The 27,911-nt window shown below is 40.2% G+C and overlaps 2 protein-coding genes across 9 annotated transcripts in view; one reads left to right on the forward strand and one right to left on the reverse strand.

Annotated features, from left to right (window-relative positions):
• The window catches only part of LOC130297600 (protoheme IX farnesyltransferase, mitochondrial), a 492,900-nt gene that overhangs the window by 189,195 nt on the left and 275,794 nt on the right, over positions 1-27,911 (forward strand). The gene's annotated exons all lie outside the window — the stretch shown is intronic.
• The window catches only part of LOC130297601 (heparan sulfate glucosamine 3-O-sulfotransferase 3A1-like), a 191,701-nt gene that overhangs the window by 157,086 nt on the left and 6,704 nt on the right, over positions 1-27,911 (reverse strand). For 2 of the 5 annotated variants that reach the window (XR_008849610.1, XR_008849611.1), the window contains exons 1-3: positions 11,668-11,815; positions 10,581-10,935; positions 714-905 (exon numbers count right to left, since the gene is read on the reverse strand). The gene's annotated coding sequence lies outside the window, so the exon portion shown is untranslated. Of the gene's footprint in view, positions 1-713; positions 906-10,580; positions 10,936-11,667; positions 11,816-13,511; positions 13,604-17,817; positions 17,921-27,911 lie in introns of those variants that run through there. The other 3 variants (XR_008849614.1, XR_008849612.1, XR_008849613.1) reach the window with 3 other exon arrangements.

Here is a 27,911-nt window from a genome sequence, read left to right on the forward strand (position 1 = left end):
TATAATGGTGTATCTGAGATTAGTATGGGTGAAACCATCAGCTAGGCTGGATATCTAAGCCTACCATGCAAAATACCATCTGCTGAGCTTGTGTGTCTAAGCCTGTCATGTGATACTGTCTGCTGTAGGGTATCTAATCCTGTCTTGTGTGATACCGTCTGTTGAGCTGTTTTCTCTAAATCGGTCTTATGTGTTACAGTCTGTTCAGCTAATGTATCTAAGTCTATCATGTGATATTATCAGCTGAGCTAGTGTATCTAAGCCTATTATATGTGATTCTATCAGCTGAACAAGTGTATATAAGCTTATAATGTATGCTGCTCTAGGTTATCTAAACCTATAACATATAATACTTTCTGCTGTGCTGGGGTATCTAAATATCTTATCTGTGATGGTGTCTGCTTAAATAAGATAGTATACCTGAGCCTATAAAGTGATACTGTTTGTGTTGTATCTAAGCATATTATGTACAGTACTATCAACTAAGCTAGTGTACCTAAGCTTGTTGTGTTATAGCATCAGTCCATTTACTGTATCTAAGCTTATCATGTGTTATACAGTCTACTTAGCCAGTGTATCTATGGCTATCATGTGTGATAAGGTCTGGTGAGCAGCATATCTAATCCCTTCACGCATGTAACTGTCTGTTTAGCCAATGTATCTAATTCAATTGTGATACTGTATCTAAGCCTATCATGTGTCCCCCAGAATACCTTGTCCTGCTACTACAGAATGCACCCGGATACATAGGACGCACAGATGATTATTTGTCAGCTCCTCAGTTTATTTCCTTGTTGTGGAGTAAATAATACATGATCTTTTCTGGTTTTCCGTCCCGTACATTCCGCCTCTGGACATGAAGGGGAAATCCATTTGCTGCTATCACTTATGGAGCTTGTGATGTTCTGTAATTGAGTAAACAAGATACAAAGTGAAATATCTGTCACTCGCCACAAATGTTTTGTCTCAGTTCATCTGACAGCAAACATATTTTGATGTAGAAAATTTCAAAACGATGGATGTTTTCATACAAAGTATGTAAGGATGAACATAAAGTGCAAGTGCGACGTTTCGGTGTTCTCACAACACCATTCTCAAGCTTGGCAATGGTGGTGTGAGAACACCGAAACGTCGCACTTGCACTTTATGTTCATGGAATAAACCACATTGATTTGGATACTCGAATGTGCTGCGGTTAGGGCTGAGGGGTATGACCAAATGTGTGTATCACGGTATTTTTGTAACTTTTGGCGGTTACACAGTATATAATGGTATTTAACGGAAAAATATCACCAGGATGAAGACAATGCCCTTCTGGCCACAACACACATATAAACAAGTATCAGCCCAAATGGATAGACAGGATTAGGTCAAATACTAAGTGGTTAGTGGCACGGCCATAAACAATGCTATTAGATAAATAACAATATTACAACCCAATGTGTTTTCCCCCTATAATCTTCAGGGGTGTATAGCAACACAGGGAATAAATGGTATCTCATCAATCATTGCCACAGATCAAAGGATTAATAAAAAAAAAGACCACAGTCCACTCAGGGACCACTCACTCGGATACCCATGGGTCCGTTCACCAATGGTTGTGATGGAATGAAATAACATCTATATATCTATCTATCTAAAAACTCGAAAATGGCGGTTAGAGACCGCTGAAACGTTGTCAAATAGATCATGGAATAAACCACAAGTTTTGCTTCACTTAATTTTGGAGTGCTACCTACTATTTTCTTTATATCTTCTATATCTATCTATCTATCCATCTAAAATCTATCTATCTATCTATCTCATATCTATATATCTATCTTATATCCAGGGGCAGACTGACAGATCGCGCACCCAGGCACTACCCGAGGGCCTGTGCCTGAGAGAGGCTTGCCGCTGCCAGCACCTTTTTTTCCTTAAATCTACCTTCAGCCTACTTATAGGCTGAGCCAGACAAGAAAGGGGGCCCACCACCAGCCCCTGACCCCAAGTCTAGCACCTACTCAAATAATGGGACAGGCTGCAGGCCCTTTAAAATCAGCACAGAGGCTGCTAAGGGTAGCTACTGGGGGAAATGTCTACTGGGGCAATGTCTACTGGGGGGGCAATATCTATTGGGGGACAATGTCTACTGGAGGGCAATGTCTTCTGGGGACAATACTGTATCTACTGAGGGCAATATCTACCAGGGGCACTATATACCTGGGGGATACTACTTACCTGGGGGGTGCTATCTAAGGAGAACACTATCTACTGTGGGCATTACCGACCTAGGAGCATTACCTACCTGTGGGCATTATCTACTGCCTACTGGGGGCATTACCTACCTGGGGATACTACCTACTGAAGGCACTACCTACTACCGACCTACCTGGAGACACTACCTACTAGTTACTGGAGGCATCACTTACAACCTACCTAACGGGGGCATTACCTACTGCCTATTGGAGGCATTGCCTACCAAATGGGGGAATTACAGACCGACTAGGGGCTTCTATCTTAAAGGGGAAATTCCCTACCTACCTTCTGGGGGCACTACCTAATAGAGGTGGGTGGGGGGGGGGGGAATTACCTACTCACCATCACCCAATCTCCCTACCCTTTCCCCAAAACACACTTACCTACTCCCTCATACTATGCAGCGCACCAAGGGGGGCATTATCTGGGACATTGAGGGTAGGGAACAGGTGGATAATGTGCTGAAAAAAATTTGGAGCTTAAAATGTTTGTCTGGCAGCTTCTGCTGTGACGAGTCATGGTTGGAAGAAGACTTTATCGCGGTAGTCAGTAAATGTAATTGCACTCTAATCACTTATACGGTCTGCAGTCCCTGTGAAGAGCTGGGTCACCACTATATGGGCTTTGTATGGTCTATGCTCAGTGATTTTTATACAATCGCTATGTAGTGGTAGTGGTCATGGTGTGGCAGTACTATTCTACCATGTGTACTGGTAATATTGGTGTACTGACACCAATATTACCAATAATACCAGTACACAAGGTAGAATAGTACTGTCACATCATGACCACTACCACCACATGGCGACTGCATAAAAATCACTGAACATAGATTTGGTCAGTAACAGTATGATGGTTATATGTATGTTTTTCATGGACACTAGGGAAAATAGTGGGCAGGCCCTGAGGGCGGACTTTGGGGTGGGTCAGGGTGGGGAAGAGGGCCCAAGCCTTCAGTTGTGTAAGGGGCCCCAAAACTTTTGATGGCAGCCCTTGGTATGAGGGCCGAACGTCCACAGGTGGGGGTTGTGCTTACAGCCCAACACAGTGCAGGATGTTTGGTATTTGCCAGAGAACACCAAGATTGTCAAATTCGCCACTGGCGCCCTGTGCTCTTCACAGATGAAAGCAGGTTCACACTGAGCACATGACATGACAGAATCTGGAGACGCCGTGGAGAACGTTCTGCTGCCTGCAAAATCCTCCAGCATGACTGGTTTGGCGGTGGGTCAGTAATGGTGTGGAGTGGCAATTCTTTGGGGGGCCACACAGCCCTCCATGTGTTTGCCAGAGGTAGCCTGACTGCCATTAGGTATCGAGATGAGATCATCAGACCCCTTGTGAGACCATATGCTTGTGCAGTTGGCCCTGGGTTCCTCCTAATACAAGACAATGCTAGACCTCATGTGGCTGGAGTGTGTCAGCAGTTCCTGCAAGAGGAAGGCATTGATGCTATGGACTGGCCCGCCCGTTCCCCAGACCTGAATCCGATTGAGCACATCTGGGACATCTCGCTCCATCCACCACAGACTGTCCAGGAGTTGGCGGATGCTTTAGTCCAGGTCTGGGAGGACATCCCTCAGGAGACCATCCTCCACCTCATCAGGAGCATGCCCAGGTGTTGCAGGGAGGTCATACGGGCACGTGGAGGCCACACACACTACTGAGCCTCATTGTGACTTGTTTTAAGGATATTACATAAAGTTGGATCAGCCTGTAGTGGGGTTTTCCACTGTGATTTTGAGTGTGACTCCATATCCAGACCTCCATGGGTTGATGATTTCCATTGATAATTTTTGTGTAATTTTGTTGTCAGCACATTCAAACGATTAGTTCATTCAGATCTAGGATGTGTTTTGAGCAGTGTACATTTAGGCATAGTTAAGATTTATCAACAGGTTTGCTGTTCCATCACATGTATAAACAGACACATTTTTCTGACAGAGGTTTAACCCCTTAAAGGGGTACTCCGCCCCTAGACATCTTATCCCCTATCCAAAGGATAGGGGATAAGATGTCAGATCGCCGGGGTCCTGTTGCTGAGGATCCCAGGGATCCCCATTATTATTACACCACAGAGCGAGTTCGCTCTGCATGTAATGACGGGCAATACAGGGGCCGGAGCATCGTTACGTCACGGCTCTGCCCCTCGTGACGTCACGGCCCACCCCTTTCAATACAAGTCTATGGGAGGGGGCGTGGCAGTCGTCACTGCCATAGATTTGCATTAAGGAGAGCCGTGATGTCACAAGGGGCAGAGCCATGACGTCACGCTGCTCTGTCCCCTGTATCGCCCGTTATTACGCACAGAGCGAACTCGCTCTGTGCTGTACTGATAGCGGGGTGCCTCAGCGGGGATCCCCACCAGTGGGACCCTGGCGATCTGACATCTTATCCCCTATCCTTTGGATAGGATGATAAGATGTCTAGGGGCGGAGTACCCTCAGGGTTTTTCTTTTTTTGCATTTTCATTTTTTCCTCATCACCTTCTAAAAATCATAACCCTTTTAATTTTGCACCTAAAATTCCATATTATGCCTTTTTTATTGCGTCGCCAATTCTACTTTGCAGTGGCTTTAGTAATTTTACCAAAATATCCACGGCGAAACAGAAAAAAAATTCATTGTGCGACAAAATTGAAGAAAAAATGCCATTTTGTAACTTTTGGGGGCTTCCGTTTCTACGCTGTACATTTTTTGGTAAAAATGACACCTTCTCTTTATTCTGTAGGTCCATATGATTAAAATGGTACCCTACTTATATAGGTTGGATTTTGTTGTACTTCTGAAAAAAAAATCATAACTTATAAGTTTAAAATTGTCATCTTCTCACCCCTATAACTTTTTTATTTTTCTACATACGGGCTGATATGAGGGCTCATTTTTTGCGCTGTGACCTTAAGTTTTAATTGGTTCCATTTTTGTATTGACCAGACTTTTTGATTGCTTTTTATAAATTTTTTCATGATATAAAATGTGACCAAAAATACGCTATTTTGGACTTTGGAAATTTTGTCCGCGTACGCCATTGACCGAGTGGTTTAATTAGCGATATATTTTTATAGTTCGGACATTTCCGTATGTGTCGATACCACATATGTTTATTTTTATTTACACAGTTGTTTTTTAAAATGGGAAAAGGGGGGTGATTCTTACTTTTATTAGGGAAGGGGTTAAATGATGTTTAATAACTTTTTTCACACTTTTTTTTTGCAGTGTTATAGCCCCATCTAGTGGCTATAGCACTGCACACACTGATCTACTACACAGATCATTGCCGTGCATTAACACGGCAATGATCATTGTTATCGGTGGTCGATTGCTCAAGCCTGGATTTCAGGCTTGGAGAAATCAATCGCCGATCGGACTTGATGGAGGCAGGTAAGGCATCCTCCGTTTGTGTTCTAGCTGATCGGGACGTCGCGATTTCACCGCGATGGTCCCGATCAGTCCGACTGAGGTGACGGGAGTGTATTTTTGTTACTTTAGACGTGGCGATCAACTTTGAATGCCGCGTCTAAAGGGTTAATAGCGCACGGCACAAAGATCAGTGCCACACGCTATTAGCCCAGGGTCCCGGCTTTCATTAGCCACCGGGACCGACCTGTTGTGACACAGGGTCACGGCGTGACCCCGCTTTATGGACCGGGCGCAGGGCGTACAGGTATGCCCTGCGTCCTTAAGAGGTTAAAACCCATTTCCCCTCAAACAGATCCATTGTATATGTAGGGACTGGGAGGGAGATTAATCAAAACCTGTGCAGAGAAAAAGTAGAGCAGTTGCACATTCTTTTATTAAAATAAAAAAAACAACAACCTGGTTTTTATGGGAAACGGCTCTACTTTTCCTCTGCTCAAGTTTTTATAAATCCCTCTTACTGTATACAGCTTTATTATGTAAGTCAATGAAAATGTTGTATACAATAATCTCCTAAGCTCCCCCTAGTGGTGCTACAGACAGCAGGAATAGTTTTTTTGCTTCACTGTTTGTAACTCTGTAGCAGAGAATGGAGTTAAATGATAAAATTTCTGACACATTTCTGATACACAAAATGGTATTCCTAGGTAGACATCCATCTTACACCAAACATCTGTTTGGTATGGAAAATTTTGATTTGGAACCACAAAAGTTTCAGACCCAGCACTGCCGGCCATAGAGATCTTTTTTCCTATTTTGGTAAGTGTGTGCTTCAAAGGCTGTACCCTTGTGGAACTCCTAATGAATTCACGTTGGTTGGAACTGAACCCTTTTATTTTATCCCAGAAGATCAGTTTGTCACAGGCTTGAGTAAGCGGCCAAGACAATGCCTTATTCTTATCCTAGCATGACCTTCTATGTTCTTCCTGCAGAGCTTAAAGTAGATGTGTTTGATGGGAATGTACCTCTAGCTCCCTGCTCTGTTACTCATTATCCTCCACTTGTAACATCTGAGAGTGATTTCATGCTTAGAAACGGCTCAAACAAAGAAGGTACCAATCTCGTAGAGTATCGGAAACTGGATGAGAGGGAGTCGGGCCAAGCTGAAACCAATAAGACTTGTGCAAATTTATTTACACACCAAAGGGACAGGTCCCAGGAGTCAATCACTTCAAGGGTTTTCTCTAGAGAGACAGAAAATCCTTGTCAGATTTTACAGTCGTTGCCTTTAACCACCTTTAAAGCTGTCACTGTGTGTTAAAATGAACATGTTTCTTATAGAAAGGGGTTTCATTTTTCACAAAGCAATTCATGTATATTCCATGGTGGGAAGAATGTCTTCCTTGTGCTTCACACCTCCTAATACTTTAAATTTCAAGAGCAGCAAAGTGCAATTCCTATCCAAATAGCTATTAACATATAGGTACAGTAAATAGTCCTTGTGAACTTTGGACTAATATTGGCCTCCATGGGCAAGAGTACTTGAACTAATAGTACTAATATGCTGTCTACACACAAAAACAGAACTACTATAATAATGTCTTCTATGTACAAGAATACAACTATTGGTTCTTATCTGCCAACACATTCTATGTTTCTATAGGATATAGATATTTTGGAGAAAGTTCAGAGAAGAGCTACTAAACTAGTACATGGACCACAGGATAAAGTTAAAGGACCTCAACATGTATAGCCTGGAAGAAAGGCGAGACAGAGGGGATATGATAAAAACTTTTGGAGGAGGAGAAGATATTTAACAGAAGAAAAACTACCACAAGAGGACATAGTTTTAACTTAGAGGGGCAAAGGTTTAACCCCTTAAGGACTCAGCGTTTTTCCGTTTTTGCATTTTCATTTTTTCCTCATCACCTTCTAAAAATCATAATGCTTTCAATTTTGCACATAAAATTCCATATTATGGCTTACTTTTTGCGCCACCAATTCTACTTTGCAAGTGACACTTAGTCATTTTACCAAAAAAATCCACGGCGAAATGGAAAAAGAATTCATTGTGTGACAAAATTGAATAAAAAAATTCATTTTGTAACTTTTGGGGGCTTCCGTTTCTACGCAGTGCATTTTTCGGTAAAAATGACACCTTATCTTTATTCTGTAGGTCCATACGGTTAAAATGATCCCCTACTTATATAGGTTGGATTTTGTCGTACTTCTGGAAAAAATCATAACTACATGTAGGAAAATTTATATTAAAAATTCTCATCTTCTGACCCCTATAACTTAATTTTCCCATGTACGGGCCGGTATGAGGGCTCATTTTTTGCGCCGTGTTCTGAAGTTTTTAGCGGTACCATTTTTGTATTGATCAGACTTTTTGATCACTTTTTATTCATTTTTATTTTTTCATGGTATAAAAAGTGACCAAAAATAAGCTATTTTGGACTTTGGAATTTTTTTGCGCCTACGCCATTGACCGTGCGGTTTAATTAATTATATATTTTTATAGTTCGGACATTTCCCCACGCGGCAATACCACATATGTTTATTTTTATTTACACAGGGGTTTTTTTTTATAGGAAAAGCGGGGTGATTCAAACTTTTATTAGGGAAAGGATTAAAGGGGTACTGCACACATTGATCTTTTACACTGATCCCTGCAAAGCCATAGCTTTGCATCGGTCAGCGTTATAGGGGGTTGATTGCTCAAGGCTGTAGCTCAGGCTTGGAACAATCAAACGCCGATCGGACGCGACTGAGCAAGGTAAGGGGACCTCCGCTCGCGTCCTAGCTGATCAAGACATTGCGATATTAAGCCCGACTGAGCTGCCGGGAAGCTTTTACTTTCGTTTTAGACACAACGCTCAAATTTGATCGCTGTGTCTAAAGGGTTAATGGTGCGCGGTACAACGATCGGTGCCGCTCGCTTTTAGCCCAGGGTCTCAGCTATCAAAGCCACCGGGACTGACCCTGTATGACGCGGGGTCACAGCGTGACCCCGTTTTAAATACCGGGACCGGGAGCAGGGTGTACAGGTACGCCCTGCGTCCTTAAGAGGTTAAAAGTAATATCAGGAAGTATTACTTAACTGAGAGAGTAATGAATGGATGGAATAGCCTTCCTGCAGAAGTGTTACTTGTATATACAGTGAAGGAATGTAAGCATGCTTGGGATAGGCATAAGGCATAATCCTTCATATAAGATAGGGCAAGGTACTGTTCATAGTATTCAGAATATTGGGCACACTAGATGGGCCTAATGGTTCTTATCTGCCAACTTCTATGTTTCTATGTTTACTGTTATAATACTGCTCCCTATATACAAGAATCTAACTACTATAAAACTGCTCCTATATACAAGAATATAACTACTATAATACTGCTCTTGTATACAAGAATATACCTACTATAATACTGCTTCTATATACAAGAATATAACTACTATAATACTGCCTCCTATATACAAGAATATAACTACTATAATACTGCTCCTATATACAAGAATATATCTACTATAATACTGCTCCTATATACAAGAATATAACTACTATAATACTGCTCCTATATACAAGAATATAACTACTATAATACTACCTCCCATATACAAGAATATAATTACTATAATACTGCTCCTATATACAAGAATATATCTACTATAATACTGCTCCTATATACAAGAATATAACTACTATAATACTACCTCCCATATACAAGAATATAATTACTATAATACTGCTCCTATATACAAGAATATATCTACTATAATACTGCTCCTATATACAAGAATATAACTACTATAATACTGCCTCCTATATACAAGAATATAACTACTATAATACTGCTCCTATATACAAGAATATAACTACTATAATACTGCTCCTATATACAAGAATATAATTATTATAATACTGCTCCTATATACTAGAATATAACTACTATAATACTGCTCTTATATACAAGAATATAACTACTATAATACTGCTCCTATATAGAAGAATATAACTACTATATTACTGCTCCTATATAGAAGAATATAACTACTATAATACTGCTCCTACATACAAAAAATAACTACTATAACACTGCTCCTATATACAAGAATATAACTACTATAATTCTGCTCCTATATACAAGAATATAACTACTATAATACTGCTCCTATATACAAGAATATAACTACTATAATACTGCTCCTATATAGAAGAATATAACTACTATATTACTGCTCCTATATACAAGAATATAACTACTATAATACTGCTTTTATATACAAGAATATAACTACTATAATACTGCTCCTATATACAAGAATATAACTACTATAATACTGCTCCTATATACAAGAATATATCTACTATAATACTGCTCCTATATACAAGAATATAACTACTATAATACTGCTTTTATATACAAGAATATAACTACTATAATACTGCTCCTATATACAAGAATATAACTACTATAATACTGCCTCCTATATACAAGAATATAAACTACTATAATACTGCTCCTATATACAAGAATATAACTACTATAATACTGCTCCTATATACAAGAATATGACTACTATAATACTGCCCCCTATATACAAGAATATAAACTACAATAATACTGCCTCTATATACAAGAATATAACTCCTATAATACAGCCCCTATGTACAAGAATATAACTTAGTATTTCCTAACCAGTGTGCCTCCAGCTGTTGCATAGCTACAACTTCCAGCATGCCCAGACAGCTAAATGCATAAGGGCCACACAAAAGACATAAAAGCTGTATCAGAGCAGAGGTGGATCTCTTTGGCCAGCAGGTTTGTTGTCCCTAGTCTGACGTGTCTCCCGACACAAGATACATGCTCAATATTCAGATGAATTTCTAGAAGGGGGGCATTTCATGCCGACCTCATCTTCTCTCCCCTTGGCTGACTCCCATCTTTCATTGGGCAAAAAACAAAATGATTAAAATAGAATTACCGGAAATTCCCTTCATCGGCGACGCAGAGCAGCAGACCTGGTCACTTGGAAAATGACTAATGAACGTCGTTTGTTGTGTCAATGACAAGTAATGCATTTTACATCTCTTCACGGTTGGCACTCTTGGAATATTGGTCTTTTATTTTTTCCTCTCCCTCTCTCATCGTCTCCATGTGTTGTACTCGGATCTGTTAATTTAATTAAATCTCCACCATCGAAGGTCCCATTAAAGCTGGTCATGTGTGAAGGCAGGGCTTGGCTCTTTAATGCAGAAATGGCTCAAGCAAGTCTGGCTGCCTGTGTATCTCTGTTAAAAGTTTATTTCCATAACAAGGTTGTCCTCTTCTATTATGGCCTATGAGGGAATACCACTGTTAATTCCCAACCTTTAGGGACCCCCGTGGCCCATTTTCTTGACAAGTCCATGGGGTATTGACCTGGCTTTCCTGACCTTTCCCTTAGCACCCCTTAGTAAGTGTGGGGACCGTCGCACAGTATCTTATAGTATAGTGGCAACCACTATAATCTTAGTGATTGGCATCTACCACAGACGTCTGTTTTAATGGACAACTAAGAAAGTAAAGAAAGAGCTTTTTGAAACAGAAATGCGGGTCTCCCTTCCTCTTCTAAGCCTCACCGTGTGTGGTGGTATTGCTGAAAGCCACCTATTTTACATATAAGTGTGTGTACGCCAGGTGGTTGTCTGTACTACCACCACTCTGCAAGAGAGGACAGGATGAGATGAGGGCTCATTACAGAGCCATACTACGCAGCAATGCACTGCCCAGATATGGTAACTGTATGTAGTGGCCCAGTACGGGAGGTGTTACCGTGTCAGGCAGCCTCCCTACAGTGTCCCCTGGGCCCACTTGCATCTGTCCCCCCATGTAAATATGTTTCTAATGTATTATATCATGTAATGTGTTCAGAAAGCGTTGCCACTTTAAGACAGTTTACCATGTGACTTGTTATGTGATTGTTACCCAGGAGGTACCAGTGACCAGGTGATCCCAGGGGTGACCTATGGGCTCCCTGCTAGTCTCCCCCATATAAGCCCTGGGTGGAGCTTCTCTCTCTCTTTCCTTACAAGTCTTTGCTGAGATCACGTTGAGTCCTAGGGAATGTCCAGAGCCATAGGAGGCCTCAAGTCCAGCCTGCAGCCACAAACAGCTACAAGTAACCACAGTCATAACTTTGTCAGTCCTCAGTTAAGTCAGTCCCTGTCAGCAACTGTCAAGTCAGCATGGCATGCATTAAACTGTCCGGTGCAAGCCCTTAAGGTCTCTGCATCACATCCCGTTACCACATGTACATAGGGAGTTATATCATTGGGGCTTTCCCTGGGCTTTCTTCTGGGAGTAAGCAACTAGTATTCCCCTGTATGTCTATACATTGGGAAATACTGCAGTCTGTTAGCAAGATGTGCAGGGTGAGAGAGCTTCCAAAGTATACCTCAAACAGAAGGCTAAGGCAGGCTACGCATGTTAAGGTCCACTCATAATTTTGGTCCACTCATAAAGTATGGTGGCCAGATTAATAAATTGCCTTGTGCTAAAGCTCAAACCTGCACCATAACATTACCAAAAAACATGCAGGAAAAAGAAATCAGTTAATACAGTCAGGTTATATCTTAAGAAAGCGACTTTAGGGAATTTTTGTAGAAAAAGGCAACGACAGTTGTCATGTGGCTGAGTGTAAAAGGTTTTGCATATTGCATAAATGTGTATGAGGTACTGGAGAGTTATTTTTTTATTTTATTTATTGCATACATTGAGGTCATACAAGGGTGTTAAGGATTGGTATTGGTCACATGATCCTCCCAACCAATGGGCAGGAGATGTCTGTAGCTCAACCTCCTTCTCCCAGGAGAAGGGATTGAACCAAACAAGCCTGGGCCTAACTCGGCTCTGGCTAGGCATAAGTTCACTTAGGCCACCTGTCTTCTACCTAGGAACAATCCTGTCTACTATCAAGTCACTGGTCCTGTATATGCTGTTAGGATTATGTGCATAAGTTCTTCATCTTCAAGAAGGCATTATTTTATCTATGCCAGAGAGAAGAAGTTGAACAAGGATCTCTCTAGAATACACTAATCTCTTCATTGGCCTTTTGCTGCCACGCCTTTCCAGGTATCATGTCACAGAAAGTTGTGTGAGGAAAGAGAAGTCTACAGTACATATTGCACCACAGTGAGCCAACCTGTGAAGATCCTCATCAGTAGTTTCACTAACTTTGGACTTAGAACCTATTCATCTGTGAACCTCTGCATTTGTAATATCCCAAGCTATACAATGCAACTGTAGTTTGTTGGGATTACAAAAGCAGTTTAATAAAGTTCTTTCATGGAATCCTAAGGTCCAGAGGTCTCATTCCTGCACTTCGCATACAGGAAAAGCTTCATTGACAAAAGGTTGTGGTTTGATAACAGGGAACTCTGGGTTAGCTAAACCATCTGGACATGTGACATATTAGTTGCAAATTTAACCTAACTCTGAGTAACTAGAGTAGCAACTGTCCCTATGTTGACTACATTGTCACTTATCCATAGGAACATTCCTTAAATGATTAAGGATCTCATAAATATCTGATCCGATTGAGAAATGGCACATCAACCAATCAAGCAAAGCAGGATGGGGCACCTTATTTTTGGGGGCATTACTTGCTAATATCTTAAATTCCTTTTTGCATGGAAGCATTTAAATTTCTCCTCCATATGAGTCAATTTTTGTTTTAACCCTCTATTTTAAATTTGCAACCGAACTATTAATACAATTTCTTAGATCTAATACAACAATAAGGTGTCTCCAAGACAGATCGTGAGCAGTTACTGGAGCAGACATCTTTAATAAAAAAATTGAAAGGCACAGTAAACACTACTGTTTTGAACAAAGGATTCTTTATCGAAACTGGTTGCATCCAGACAAGCGTTACCTGGAGTCTCCGTTGCACAACATGAGACGTGTTATCTTTCTTTCCATCACCTTCTCAACTGGAGCTGTTCTGATTTATTCAGTCCCAGATGCCTAAAAGAAGTAAACATATTGGTCAAGTCCTGGCGCACAGCTTTTAATTGGCAAACTATGGCTTACGAGTTCCTCAAAGGTGCCCCAGGGCTATTGCATCTGTTTAAGATCATTCCCGGAGCGGTAATCGACATGCAACACACCGGGTAAAAAAATGCAATTTAAATTTTCTTTTTTTCCTTAAGTCACCTTCTTATTCCACCGAGTATAGAGCCCAAATTTGTTTGGCTTTACATCTCTTCTCTTTGGACTCCTTGAGCAGTGACATTTTAATGATAAGGTAAAACTCTGATGAGAAGATTTCACAACTGACCGCGATAGGCGTCATGGGCAAGGCAATGAAGATGAAGGTGAACGACCCCTTTCATTTCTAATTAAAAGTTTTTAATTGCCTCCGAGTCTGGTTTAGCAAACTTAAATATAATCTCCTTTTGCTTATGCTTTATAAAAATTAAGTAACGTGAGGGTTTTCAGCAATTATGTGAAATGCGCAATGTGTATTAATGAGCTAAATAATATACATAAAAGCATTTAACATTTCCTATTTAAAGACTCGGTTCACCCTTTAATGTTTACAGCTTCTGTTTTACTTTGTAAATACATGATATCATTATTTTTGTATTGATCCAGTATTTATGCTGCCGAGCTGCACTCACAAATATGCTGCAGTGCAGAGAAAATAGGGTGTAGTGATTTATTAAAACCTGTGTAGAGAAAAAGTGTAGCACTTGTCTGCACCCTCAGAGTAGCGGGATCAGGTCTCCTGAGCAGCATACTGGCTTACCTATATGCCTTCTATAGAGTTGTGTCTATCCTCTTGCAAAACCCTACAAGTAGTAGACACCAGATTTTACCCCGCCAGTCAACTTTCGGTAATTTTCAGCAGATTTTTCTTGTACAATGTGAAAAAAAGATATATGAATCTCATTCACGTTGCTGCTAAATTGCAGATTTCCTGCACAGAAACCAATTGCTGAAGATTTACAGTAGATCCATCATATGTGAACATACCCAGACAAAATCTTTCTACTGTATATAAGATGAACGCCTGGTGTAAAGACTACTTTTTGCAAGTCACTATTGTGGGATTGTGAGGAGACTTCAGTCCTGAAGTCTGCAGACCCATGAATGGAGCTGTGGAGTATAACGATTCATAAGATCACGTATAACATATTTTCTGTCGGTGCTTATCCAGATTTGCAGTAAATAAATTGTCAGTGGAATCATTTCAGTCAAAGAGTCATATGTTCGTAATAGGGAGATTGGAAGAAAGCTGTGGTCAGGCTCCTCTGGTGGTGGCTTATCTCCTCAAATATAAATGGGTTGGTTAGGTAAAATACAACATGCCTGAGGGTTATCTCCACCAACATTCTCTGTGGAGAGAAAGTCAGAAGGCCTACACATTAGATGGTCAGGTGTCCCACTGAAAACATTGGGCATTGCCATCTTTTTGCTAATGTGTATGTATTTGCCTTGAGTCTTGGGTACAAGAAACTTTAAGTAAGAGGTTGGTTGAGTGACAGCTCTGTAGGCTTGCTGGAGGAAAATGAAGTGAATGCATTTATTAATTTGCACATATATATCTCATAGGAGAAATGTTGGCCATAACATTCGATTACTGTTGACCAAATCCAGTACTTTCCAATGGAACAAGTCAACCATCTCAAGTGTATGTCCAGCTTTACTATTTAAGATGTCAAGAGCATAAAACAAGACACACATAACTACATCCAAATGGGACCAAAATGTAAAAGTGTTGTTCAAGACTGGACACGTGAGTGAGTAGAAAAATAGTCCAGGGCATAAGACTAGTTGTGGCCGGTTTATCAATAAATACAAATAAATGGAAAACTTCATAGCTAAAAACTAGAGGAATAGGTTGACATTTTGTGACAAATAAAATAAACACAATAAACATAATAAAATAAGAAAAAGGAACATAAATAAGAAGAAATCACTTTTATTGTTCCTGGCTCCCAGAACCTGATAGGTTAATCCCTTTGTAAACACATCGCCGACATATCTTACAGCTCAGATGCCGCAGTTGGATCCCCGGGGAAACTTTGAGATTTTCAGTCTGACAGTTTTCTTGGCACATAAATGTATCTGGGCTCATTAGCGAGAACCCACCCCACATCTGTAATCAAACTACAGCATGGTCCGTAATTGTGCCATCTGAAAGCCAGATGGGTGACACTGGTAATGAGTCCACCTGCTCCCCGTTTCCACACTTTGTAAGCTTTTCTGTTTATTTGGGGTGCCCTGTAGATACTTTCAGTGGGTTAGGTGGACAGCATTACTGAAGCGACCACTGTGACGCCTCCTAGAAGCCAGTGTTAGACATGCTTTTATGTTTTAGGATCTTTTCAGATAGTTTACGTGTGCACTAAGTATGCTGCCCAGGTTTGGAGTTTCACCTCTAGGTAGCAATCTTTTAAAGGTAATTAATGCCAAAGCGCTCACCATTAGACGTTCATATTTTTCTTTTTATTTCTTTGTTTCTGTAGTTTCAAGGTCCAGTAGATGTTACATATAAGATCTTGTGGCAATTCTTATCACACATTAGCAGAGGTCTTACACGCTACTGGGAATCCATCAGGGCCTGACTCGACGTTTCGGGGTACGCCCCCTTACTTAAGCGACGCATGAGTAAGGGGTTGGTCTGTTATTCCTACTGGGGAAGTTAGAGAAGACCCTGCTGTGATTGTAAGGGTAATAGAGTAGAGCTTTGTGTCTTCTGTTGTTACTGGGGCAACGAGGAGCTTGATGTGTCTACTGGGAAATCAATGGGGGTAGACTGCTATGACTACCGAGGAATTGAGAGGAAAATGTTATGCCTATCCAGGAATTGGGGGCCCTGCTCTGATAACTTGGAATTCTGACTAGATTAGGGGCAAAACCTCAAGTGATAAGTAGGACAGTGTTACATATCGTTGGTTGCAATGTCATTGCTGAACTTATGCAGTCAGTGACTTTCTGCAAAGTAATGTTCTATAAAATCATGTTTATTTTATTACCCCTAATAACCATGAATGCCAAGTATGGTTCGTGTATTTCTGTGCTAGGTAGACTCGGCGCTCAGTGAGGAGCATGTGCTGCGGCCAACACGTGCTCTATTCATTTCTATATGAGCACCGAGAAAAACAGAGTACAGCAATCGGGCATCATTGGTGCTCTTATAGAAATGAATGGAGAGAGCTGTGGTCCCATCCAAGGTCCCAAAGATCAAACCCCCCGCCATCAGCTACTTATTCCTTATCCTCTGGATAGGGAATAAGTACATTTTCACCGGAGTTCTCCTTTAAGGAAGAACCTGCTGTGACTATTAGCGTAGTAGTTATAGCTTAGACTTTACTAGGGCAGTTGGGAGGACATTGGCCCTGATCTACTAAGAGTTGGGTGTAGTTTTCTTTGTGTGTTTTTTTTCCAACAGATATTTTTCCACGGTATTTACTAAAGTTTCCCTACATTTTGCACTTTTCCCTACATTTTGCTTTTTTTACACATGCTCTGAGCTGTGGGGTTTTCTAGCGATTTTCTAACGATTCACACCCCTTTTTTGGGTTTTCTGAGTACAATGGAGAGTGGGTCCAGTTTTTGATTTTTTGGCACAAATTGTGGCGCAGACAGATGTTGTGGTGCAAATTCTGGCACACAACTCAACATAATAGGTCAGGTTTACTATAATAAATAAGGGCCATTATTTTCCTAGTAAGGATATAATCAGGTTTGACTGCTATGAAAACTGGAAAAATTAGGAAGAGCTAGATGTGCCTTTTAGGTCAGTGGTATGTAGCTTTGTGATTACTGGGATAATGGGGAGAGCCTGATGTGTCTACTACAGAAATTATAGGGGTAGACTGATATGACTACTGGGAAATAAGGAGGAATCTGCTATTGCCCCCTAATAACCAAGAATTTTGTATGGCTCATACATGCACAGAGCAGACATGTCCTTTAACAACATATCTCAGTAAGTGGTCATCCTCTATGGCCAACTCACCATATACTCTATAAAGACATCACCTTACTATGTTACTCTTACGTGCAGTCTACTGCATTTATATTACCCTAGGGATGGTTTTCATGTTCCATTAAGTAGAAGCTACTGCCCCCCCCCCCCCCCACACACACACCACAGGGGCCGCAGGGAGTGAGATTCCCCAAAGCAGCTGTAATAACCCAGGACGTACATATACTGCAGCCATACTCACTGATGTTTATTGTTCCTGAGATTGAGAGAAGTGGAATAACATGGGGTCATGATCTCTCGCTGGACAATGGCGATCTCATGAGACCCCCAGAGGAAACTCTCATCTGGAGGAAGAAGAAGGAAGAATAAGAAACTCTGCTACAGTGAGCAAATCCCATTAACATTAGAGGGCAACTAAACAAGAGTACAAGAGACTCCTACGGGGAAAGTAATAGGGACAAGACAGAAAAACAACATTGTACGTCTCAAGAGGCCCCTGTGGTCTGAGGGCAGGGGCGAAAAAGCAATGGCGAGAAAAAGTCTCATATTACTAAAGGGAAGCTATTGTTTAGATGATATGGATAGATTGGATCCTCTCTTATTAGCAGCCTTCCTTTCTGGGTAACCTAAAGTGGGTCCTGATAGATACACCCACCTTAATAACCTCTGAAGAGGTTGTCCATTGAAGATATCTTCTCTCTTTCATCTATTGATATTCCTCACTACCTTCAGCTTTACCCTCTGTCTTTATAAACCTCAATCAAAAATTACTGATAGAATGGAAACAACATTGTCTTTTTTCTTTTGTTAATTTCATGCAAGGATAAATTTGAGCAATGGAAATACGCGCTCGGTGCATATGACAGGCAGGCGTCCATGTTTCTGCATCACAACGAACTGAATGCAATATACAGACACTGCTATTCTTTAAATTAACCCTAAGGGTGCCACACACTCACCTCCGGCCACATTGCACCCTTCTCATCTGCTGTAAATTAAAGTGAAAATAGAGAATATGACACTCCAGCCACATTCAGGGCTGTACTTATAATCATCCTTTGACTAAGTATGGTTGAAGAGTTTAGTTTTTTTTCTTTTTATCCCTATGTGTCCTTTGCTCATTTTGATTGATCTATAATAAAAGTAATTTTTTAAGAGAAACTGGTGACTGGAATCAACCCTATATTCTTGGACTTGAAAAGCTGATAAGCCAGCCATACACTTTATACAAGTTTCAACCAATCCTGACAATTTCACTGGGATCAGCTGATCATCAATCGTGTAGAGGGGTGCCCTCAACTTTTTACCATTGTCATATGTTGAGGAAGAGAAGGATTGAACACAGTGGATTTAACTGCCCGATCCTTTCACTCTCACAGAAAGTAAGTCATTGATATGTGCACTGGCAAACTTCAGAAGGGCTTGTACATAAGCTTTCATGAGCAGGGGAGCCTTGTTAGGTGCGGCAGGATTTTAGTTCTTCACGACATAGTTACCAATTCATTTCCTGCTGACTATGGTCCCAGCTGCCTTGAGATCATTGACAACATCCTCCTGTGTAGTTCTGGACCGATTCCTCACCGTTCTCACGATCATTGAAACTCTGCAAGGATTATTTTGTGTTTCTTTCATTCGTGAATAATCGCACCAACTGTTGTAAACTTCTAACTAAGCTGCGTGGCCCATTCCAGCCTTGTGTAGGGCTACAATCTTGTCCCTGACATCCTTTGACAGCTTTTTGGTCTTGGTCATGCTGGAGAGTTTGGAATCTGATGGATTGCTTCAGTAGACTGTTGCCTTTTATACACGTAACAAACTTAGATTAGGAGCACTCCCTTTTCTCTTTAAAGGGGTTCTCCGGTGCTTAGACATCTTATCCCCTATCCAAAGGATAGGGGATAAGATGCCTGATCGCGGGAGTCCCGCCGCTGGGGACCCTCGGGATCATGCACGCGGCATCTCGTTTGTAATCAGTCCCCGGAGCGTGTTCGCTTCGGGTCTGATTATCAGCGACCACACGGCCGGCAGCGTGTGACGTCACGCTTCCGCCCCCGTGTGACGTCACGCTCCGCCCTTCAATGCAAGCCTACGGGAGGGGGCGTGATAGCTGTTAGGATAAGATTTCTAAGCACCGGAGTGCTCCTAATCTTAGCAGTTACCTGTGTAAAAGACACTAAGTGTGCACCATTTATAGTGTTTTATTTTTTCTTGCGTGTAATTTATGTCATTTCTGTGAACGCTTTGGCGGCATCTATAAAGATTATTTAGGTTGAGCTACTCTTTGCCGCTTTGTTTCTTTTTTGCATGTTTAAACATTTTTATTGGTTCCGGTCTGAGTGTTCAGACCCTTACCGATTGCTAAATCTAGCGGAAGCACTGCTTCTCCCCGCAATTTATAAATTAGCCCTGAGATGTCCCCAGATACAGGAGAGAACGTGGTCAGTGTGGACTTAAGACATGTCAAATGCTTTATGACCCTTTAAAACTTTTTTATATAAATCTGTAAACAAAACGCTGAAAGGTAAAGGGGCACAGGTCTCAGATGAGCGCTTCTGCCCCTTCATTTGAGCGATCTTGGGGGTCTCAGCACCTGGACCTCCAGCAATCACATCTTTTAATATGACACTATGACTTGTCAGAGGTTTGTAAAAGTTAAAGGTGCCCTAAAATAAGAGGAAAGGATGATGTCACAGTTATATATGTAATGGATATGTGGACGCCACACTATATATATGTGTGTAGATGCAGAGCCAGGGAGTTATGCAGGAATGTGACAGATTCTTAAAGAAGCCAGGTCTCCAGCCCCTGGAATCTCCTGTGTTAGTGTTGGAACCTGTCTCTGCCCTTGTGTTTTTCACTTGTCACTTTTCCTGGCTTGCTAGAGAGCAGAACATTCTCCTGGCACCAGCAGACTCCATTTCTGCAACTTAATATGATGGAAACTTAAAATAGGTCAAAAGACACAAAATAAAGCTACATAATGGCAGCCAGGCAACCCTTTAATTTCAGGGATCTCTATGGACTCTTTGCATTTTGAGATATTGTCATATGTAAAAGCCTTCCATGCTAATTCAGTGGTGGCGTGTGTGCCCCTTGCTGCCAAAGAACTAGGGGGTGCCAACAAGCCACTCTTCCATGGCTTTTCCAGAGTATATACATACAGGGCAAAGGCATATGTGGTAGCCCTGTATGGGAGATATTACCCCTTACCCTTGATGCCCTGTCCGGCAGCCTCCCTTCAGTGTCTCCTGGGCTCCCTTGTACTTGATTCGCCTCTGTACATATGTTCTGCATTGTAATGTATTATAAAATGTCTTGTTGCTTTAAGAGTTGTACCATGTGATATGTCATGTGATTGTTACCCAGGAGGTACCAGTGACCAGGTGACCCCAAGAGTGACCTATGGGCTCCCTGCTAGACTCCCCCATATAAGCCCTGGGTGGAGCAAACTCTCGTTCTCTTTTTGCTCTTCTCTCTTTGGAGATAAGTCTTTGCTGAGGTCACTTGTGCCTAGTGTGGAGGCCTCAAAGTCAATTCCTGCAGCCACCGTCAAATGCAAGAAAGCTACAGTCATAGCTTTGTCAGTCTTCAGTCAAGTCAGTCCCTGTCATCTGTCAAGTTAGCGTGGCCTGCATTACATTGTCCAGTCCTACTACAAGTCCCAGCAAGCCCTTAAGGTCTCTGGGTCACTGGTCACCTCCGTGGGCCCTGGCTGACCTGTATAGACTTGACCATCTGTCTACCCTCAGTTAAAATACCATTATCCATAACTTGGCATCGGAGTCATTATTTCCCCCGTGCCTAGCCCAGAATCTAGAGGTATCGAGGATAAACCACGCCCTGGCATCACGAATACAAGGGGTTAATGCCATCTTCCCTCATCACACCCCGTTACCACACATAGAACACTATCCCAGGTGAAGGCTGAACCTTGCTTGAAATATCATCCTCCCTGCAGATTTTGTAATGAATTTGAAAGAAACTATAGAAAATGTAGAATGTGCGCAGTTTACTAAGATTATGTTTTACACCATGGGCTTAGATAAAAAATTCACAAACAGTATCACAATTAGGAGGCTTACATATACACAACTTGGCAGATAGTATCACACATACTGTAGCAGGCGTACACACATATCTCAACAGGTAGTATTATACATGAAAGGCCAAGATATACCAGCTCAGCAGTCAGTATCACACTATACATAGATACACCAGCTCAGCAGATAGTATAATACATAACAGGCTTATATACACAGATCAGCAGATAGTATAATACATAACAGGCTTATATACACAGATCAGCAGACAGTTCACATGGCCTAAGACATGTAATGAAGGGCTATGTGGTTCTATTAGACCAGAGTTGGTCATACATTATATGGCGCACTGAGTTCTTCTGTTGGTGCCCCCTGTAGAAGGAACAAATAACTATAAAATGTACCACATTGTTATCAGCATCATACAGGATGGCGCCAAAATAGCACAGGCAGTTGTCTAAATAGAAATACTATCAAATGCCGCCACATACTAAAAATGTATTGTACCAAACAAAACATAGGTCAGGACATATGTTACTGTATAGATATACAGCGGTGTACATCACCCAAAGGCTCCTGTGTTGCACAGCGTATTCTGCTCAGAAGTGATACTGAGGTAGTATCACACAGGAGATTAGATACACAGAAGGGTTAAGTATAAGCATCCCCAAGCGGCTCCTCAGAGCTGTACATAGCTGTGTGTTCATGCATTCAGCAATCAGATGTACAAGCCTCAGAAGCAGATGAAGCCCACGGTTCATTAGCTCCACACGTCCCCACCACTTGAAAACCAGATATGGATTATCCCTACATGTGTGTGTGTGTATATATATATATACAGTCATGACCGTAAATGTTGGCACCCCTGAAATTTTTCAAGAAAATTAAGTATTTCTCACAGAAAAGGATTGCAGTAACACATTTTTTGTTATACACATGTTTATTCCCTTTGTGTGTATTGGAACTAAACCAAAAAGGAGGGAAAAAAGCAAATTAAACATAATGCCACCAAACTCCAAAAATGGGCTGGACAAAATTATTGGCACCCTTAAATTAATAAATATTTGGTTGCACACCCTTTGGAAAAAATAACTGAAATCAGTCACTTCCTATAACCATCAATAAGCTTCTTACACCTCTCAGCCGGAATGTTGGACCACTCTTCCTTTACAAACTGCTCCAGGTCTCTTATTGGAAGGCGCCTTTTCCCAACAGTAATTATAAGATCTCTCCTCAGGTGATCAATGGGATTTAGATCTGGACTCATTGCTGACACTTCAGAACTCTCCAGCGCTTTGTTGCCATCCATTTCTGGGGCTTTTTGACGTATGTTTGGGGTCATTGTCCTGCTGGAAGACCCAAGATCTAAGACACAAACCCAGCTTTCTGACACTGGGCTGTACAGTGCGACCCAAAATCCGTTGGTAATCCTCAGATTTCGTGATGTCTTGTACACATTCAAGGCCCCCCAGTGCCAGAGGCAGCAAAACAACCCAAAACATCACTGACCTCCACCATATCTCACTGTAGGTACTGTGTTCTTTTCTTTGTAGGCCTCATTCCGTTTTCGGTAAACAGTAGAATGATGTGCTTTACCAAAAAGCTCTATCTTGGTCTCATCTGTCCACAAGACGTTTTCCCAGAAGGATTTTGGTTACTCAAGTTCATTTTGGCAAAATGTAGTCTTGGTTTTATATGTCTCTGTGTCAGCAGTGGGGTCCTCCTGGGTCTCATCCATAGTGGGGTCCGCCTGGGTCTCCTGCCATAGCGTTTCATTCATTTAAATGTTGATGGATAGTTCACACTAACACTGATGCTCCCTGAGCCTGCAGGACAGCTTGAATATCTTTGGAACTTGTTTGGGGCTGCTTATTCACCATCCGGACTATCCTGCTATTCACCATACGGACACCTTTCATCAATTGTTCTCTTCCGTCCACACCCAGGGAGATTATCTACAGTGCCATGGGTTGTAAACTTCTTGATAATGTTGCGCACTGTGGACAAAGGCAAATCTAGATCACAATTTTGGTTCTCAAGTCCACAGACAGTTCTCTTCTCCTCTTTCTGTTGTCCATGCAAAGACCAATGCAAAGACTAAGTGAACTTCTCTCCTTTTTATCTGCTTTCAGGTGTGATTTTTATATTGCCCACACCTGTTACTTGCCCCAGTTGAATTTAAAGGAGCATCACATGCTTGAAAAAATCTTATTTATCCACAATTTTGAAAGTGGGACAATAATTTGGTGACATTTTGTCCAATTTGCTTTTATTTCCAATACACACAAAGGGAATAAACATGTGTATAGCAAAACATGTTACTGCAATCCTTTCCTGTGAGAAATACTTCATTTTATAGAAACATTTCAGGGGTGCCAACATTTATGGCCATGATAGTGTGTGTGTATGCAATCCTTCACTTCAAAAGCCTGCGGCATCTTACAAGGAGAACAGGTTTACTAGTGTCGCTTTACTCTAGTTTCCATCACAGTCCCTGGTTTTAACGTGAATAGAAGTGACATTCTGCAGTCATGTACTACAAGGAATAGCCAAGGAGAAGCAGTGTAATGATGTTATACACGTTGGAACTGTAACACTGCAGTAATGTCTTTGTTGTATAATATTCCTTTATCATTTAAGACAGTGGTCTCAAACTGTGGCCCTCCAGATGTTGCAAAACGTCAACTCACAGCATGCCCAGACAGCCAGCAGCTGTCCAGGCATGCTTGGAGTTGAAGTTTTTTCAACATTTGGAAGGCCACAGTTTGAGACCACTGATTTAAGAGAACTGATGTCACTTATGATGTCACCTGTAAAATGTCATAGATGAGTTTATATTTACAGTGGTGATGTCACACCTATAAAATGGAACATATTTAGAGGACAGTGATGCCCGACCTGTAATATGCAACACATTCCTGGTAAGAATCGCCCATTTGCTGATTCACAGTCACCATAGTCATCATAAAATTTAGTCTCCATGGAAGTTTGGGATAGACACAAGCCCTGCCCCCACTGCTCTTCCCATAAATATTTCCATAAATGTTTAAAATGAGAGTAACCCTTTTAAGTGGTCCCTGCCATTTAAAAAAAACTTTAAAGAAATCATTATTACAATCAAATGTGAGAAACTTTGTACCATATATCCATGAAAAATGCTTCCCTCTCCTCTTATTAGGCTCCTTTAGTCCTCCTTAGTGCAAAATTCACTTTTAAAAATAGCTTTAGTTGGTCCTGAAATACAAGACAGCCTATCATTTCACTGAGGGACCAGTTACAGGCTACCCATAAAAGTCTATGGGGGGGGGGGGGGATGGAGGCAGAGTAGGCGAGAGACAGGCAAACAGGGAGACTGTGGAGTGATTGTAGGAGTTTAAAGTATTAGACCTCATCCCCGTATTTGACTCACTTAGACTGCTCAGCACTGCTCTATAATGTCCTCAATCCTTCTGCTGCTTCTGGGGGGGTTCTATATAGCTATAGGGGAGCAAGATACCTTTTTTGTGTTCGGAAGACATCCTAGCAGCTAGTCTACACCCACTAGCTCAGGGACAACTAGAAATTAGAAGTGGAGCCTGCAGAAGGGAAAACTGGTAAGAAATAGCATATACTAATTGTATAATGTCTAGAATTACTGCTAATCCTCCAGTACACACACATTATAGCTTATCCTAAAAAGTTACCTGAAATGACAGGAGACTTTTATATGGGGAAAGCAGTGATGTCACATCAGGAAATATACTCAATACTTGCAAAATAGGGATGTCAATCCTTATAATGTAATAACAACAACTGCACATAATAACCTACCCTTTCACCTACCTTTGTCCCAAGAAGCGGTAGATCCCATTTTAGTGCAGTTTCTCTGCTCTTTTCACTAAGGAAATATACATGTGTGTATATATATATATATATATATATATATGACTTTTGCGATGCAATTAACAGGTCTTTATGGCTGTAAATTAAATGAACAGATCTATAATATAAGTGTCAGGTAACTGCACTGTGAGATAACATGACAAGTCCAGGTATATGCCGCATACCCGTCATTCCCAAAGTGAATTTGTGTATTTTTAGAACTTAAAAATAAAAAGTCTCACCTCACTGGGTGTGAAATTATTAAATGATTCTCATAAAATCCTGGTAAACTGAGCATAAGATATGGACAGGATTTCATGTCTTAGGAGATAAGGAATTTCACATAAAGATCTTTTCTGGGAGCCCCTAAAGATATCATCTCTGGAGGCAGCATTGCTCAGTGTTGATAAAGGTTATTACTATTTAAATCTGGTTTAACATCTGTTCACTCATGATAACTTGCACTGAAACACTAACCTACCAGGACGAAATCGGAAGCATTTTTCCATATTAAAATGGTTTATAAATACAATGCAAGAGCTAACGTTACTGACACTTATGCAGGCAGCAGGAGAAGAATTATGGTAGTTATATTCTTGTATATAGGAGCAGTATTATAGTAGTTATATTCTTGTATATAGGAGGCAGTATGATAGTAGTTATACTCTTGTATATGGGAGCAGTATTATAGTAGTTATATTCTTGTATATAGGAGGAGTATTATAGTAGTTATATTCTTGTATATAAGAGCAGTATTATAGTAGTTATATTCTTGTATATAGGAACAGTATTATAGTAGTTATATTCTTGTATATAGGAGCAGTATTATAGTAGTTATATTCTTGTATATAGGAGCAGTATTATAGTAGTTATATTCTTGTATATAGGAGCAGTATTATAGTAGTTATATTCTTGTATATAAGAGCAGTATTATAGTAGTTATATTCTTGTATATAGGAACAGTATTATAGTAGTTATATTCTTGTATATAGGAGCAGTATTATAGTAGTTATACTCTTGTATATAGGAACAGTATTATAGTAGTTATATTCTTGTATATAAGAGCAGTATTATAGTAGTTATATTCTTGTATATAGGAACAGTATTATAGTAGTTATATTCTTGTATATAGGAGCAGTATTATAGTAGTTATACTCTTGTATATAGAAGGCAGTATTATAGTAGTTATATTCTTGTATATAGGAGCAGTATTATAGTAGTTATATTCTTGTATATAGGAGGCAGTATTATAGTAGTTATAATCTTGTATATAGAAGCAGTATTATAGTAGTTATATTCTTGTATATAGGAGTAGTATTATAGTAGTTATATTCTTGTATATAGGAGGTAGTATTATAGTAGTTATATTCTTGTATATAGGAGCAGTATTATAGTAGTTATATTCTTGTATATAGGAGGCAGTATTATAGTAGTTATATTCTTGTATATATGAGCAGTATTATAGTAGTTATATTCTTGTATATAGGAGCAGTATTATAGTAGTTATATTCTTGTATATAGGAGGCAGTATTATAGTAGTTATATTCTTGTATATAGGAGCAGTATTATAGTAGTTATATTCTTGTATATAGGAGCAGTATTATAGTAGTTATATTCTTGTATATAGGAGCAGTATTATAGTAGTTATATTCTTGTATATAGGAGGCAGTATTATAGTAGTTATATTCTTGTATATAGGAGGCAGTATTATAGTAGTTATATTCTTGTATATAGGAGCAGTATTATAGTAGTTATATTCTTGTATATAGGGGCAGTATTATAGTAGTTATATTGTATATAGGAGTAGTATTATAGTAGTTATATTCTTGTATATATGAGCAGTATTATAGTGGTTATATTCTTGTGTATAGGAGCAGTATTATAGTAGTTATATTCTTGTATATAGGAGCAGTATTATAGTAGTTATATTCTTGTATATAGGAGACAGTATTATAGTAGTTATATTCTTGTATATAGGAGCAGTATTATAGTAGTTATATTCTTGTATATAGGAGCAGTATTATAGTAGTTATATTCCTGTATACAGGGGCAGTATTATAGTAGTTATATTCTTGTATACAGGAGCAGTATTATAGTAGTTATATTCTTGTACATAGGAGCAGTATTATAGTAGTTATATTCTTGTATATAGGAGAAACATTATAGAAGTTATATTCTTGTATATAGGAGAAATATTATAGTAGTTATATTCTTGTATATAGGGGGCAGTATTGTAGTAGTTATATTCTTGTATATAGGAGCAGTATTATAGTAGTTAATTTCATATACATAGCGGGCACATGAAAATGCCTGTCCTAGAGTTAAAGGGGTACTCCAGTGGAAATTTTTTTTTTAAAGTTAAACATATTTGTAAATTACTTCTATTAAAAAATCATAATCCTTCCAGTACTTAATAGTAGCTGTATACTACAGA

Source organism: Hyla sarda, chromosome 13 (assembly GCF_029499605.1).
Source record: "Hyla sarda isolate aHylSar1 chromosome 13, aHylSar1.hap1, whole genome shotgun sequence".
NCBI lineage: Eukaryota > Metazoa > Chordata > Amphibia > Anura > Hylidae > Hyla > Hyla sarda.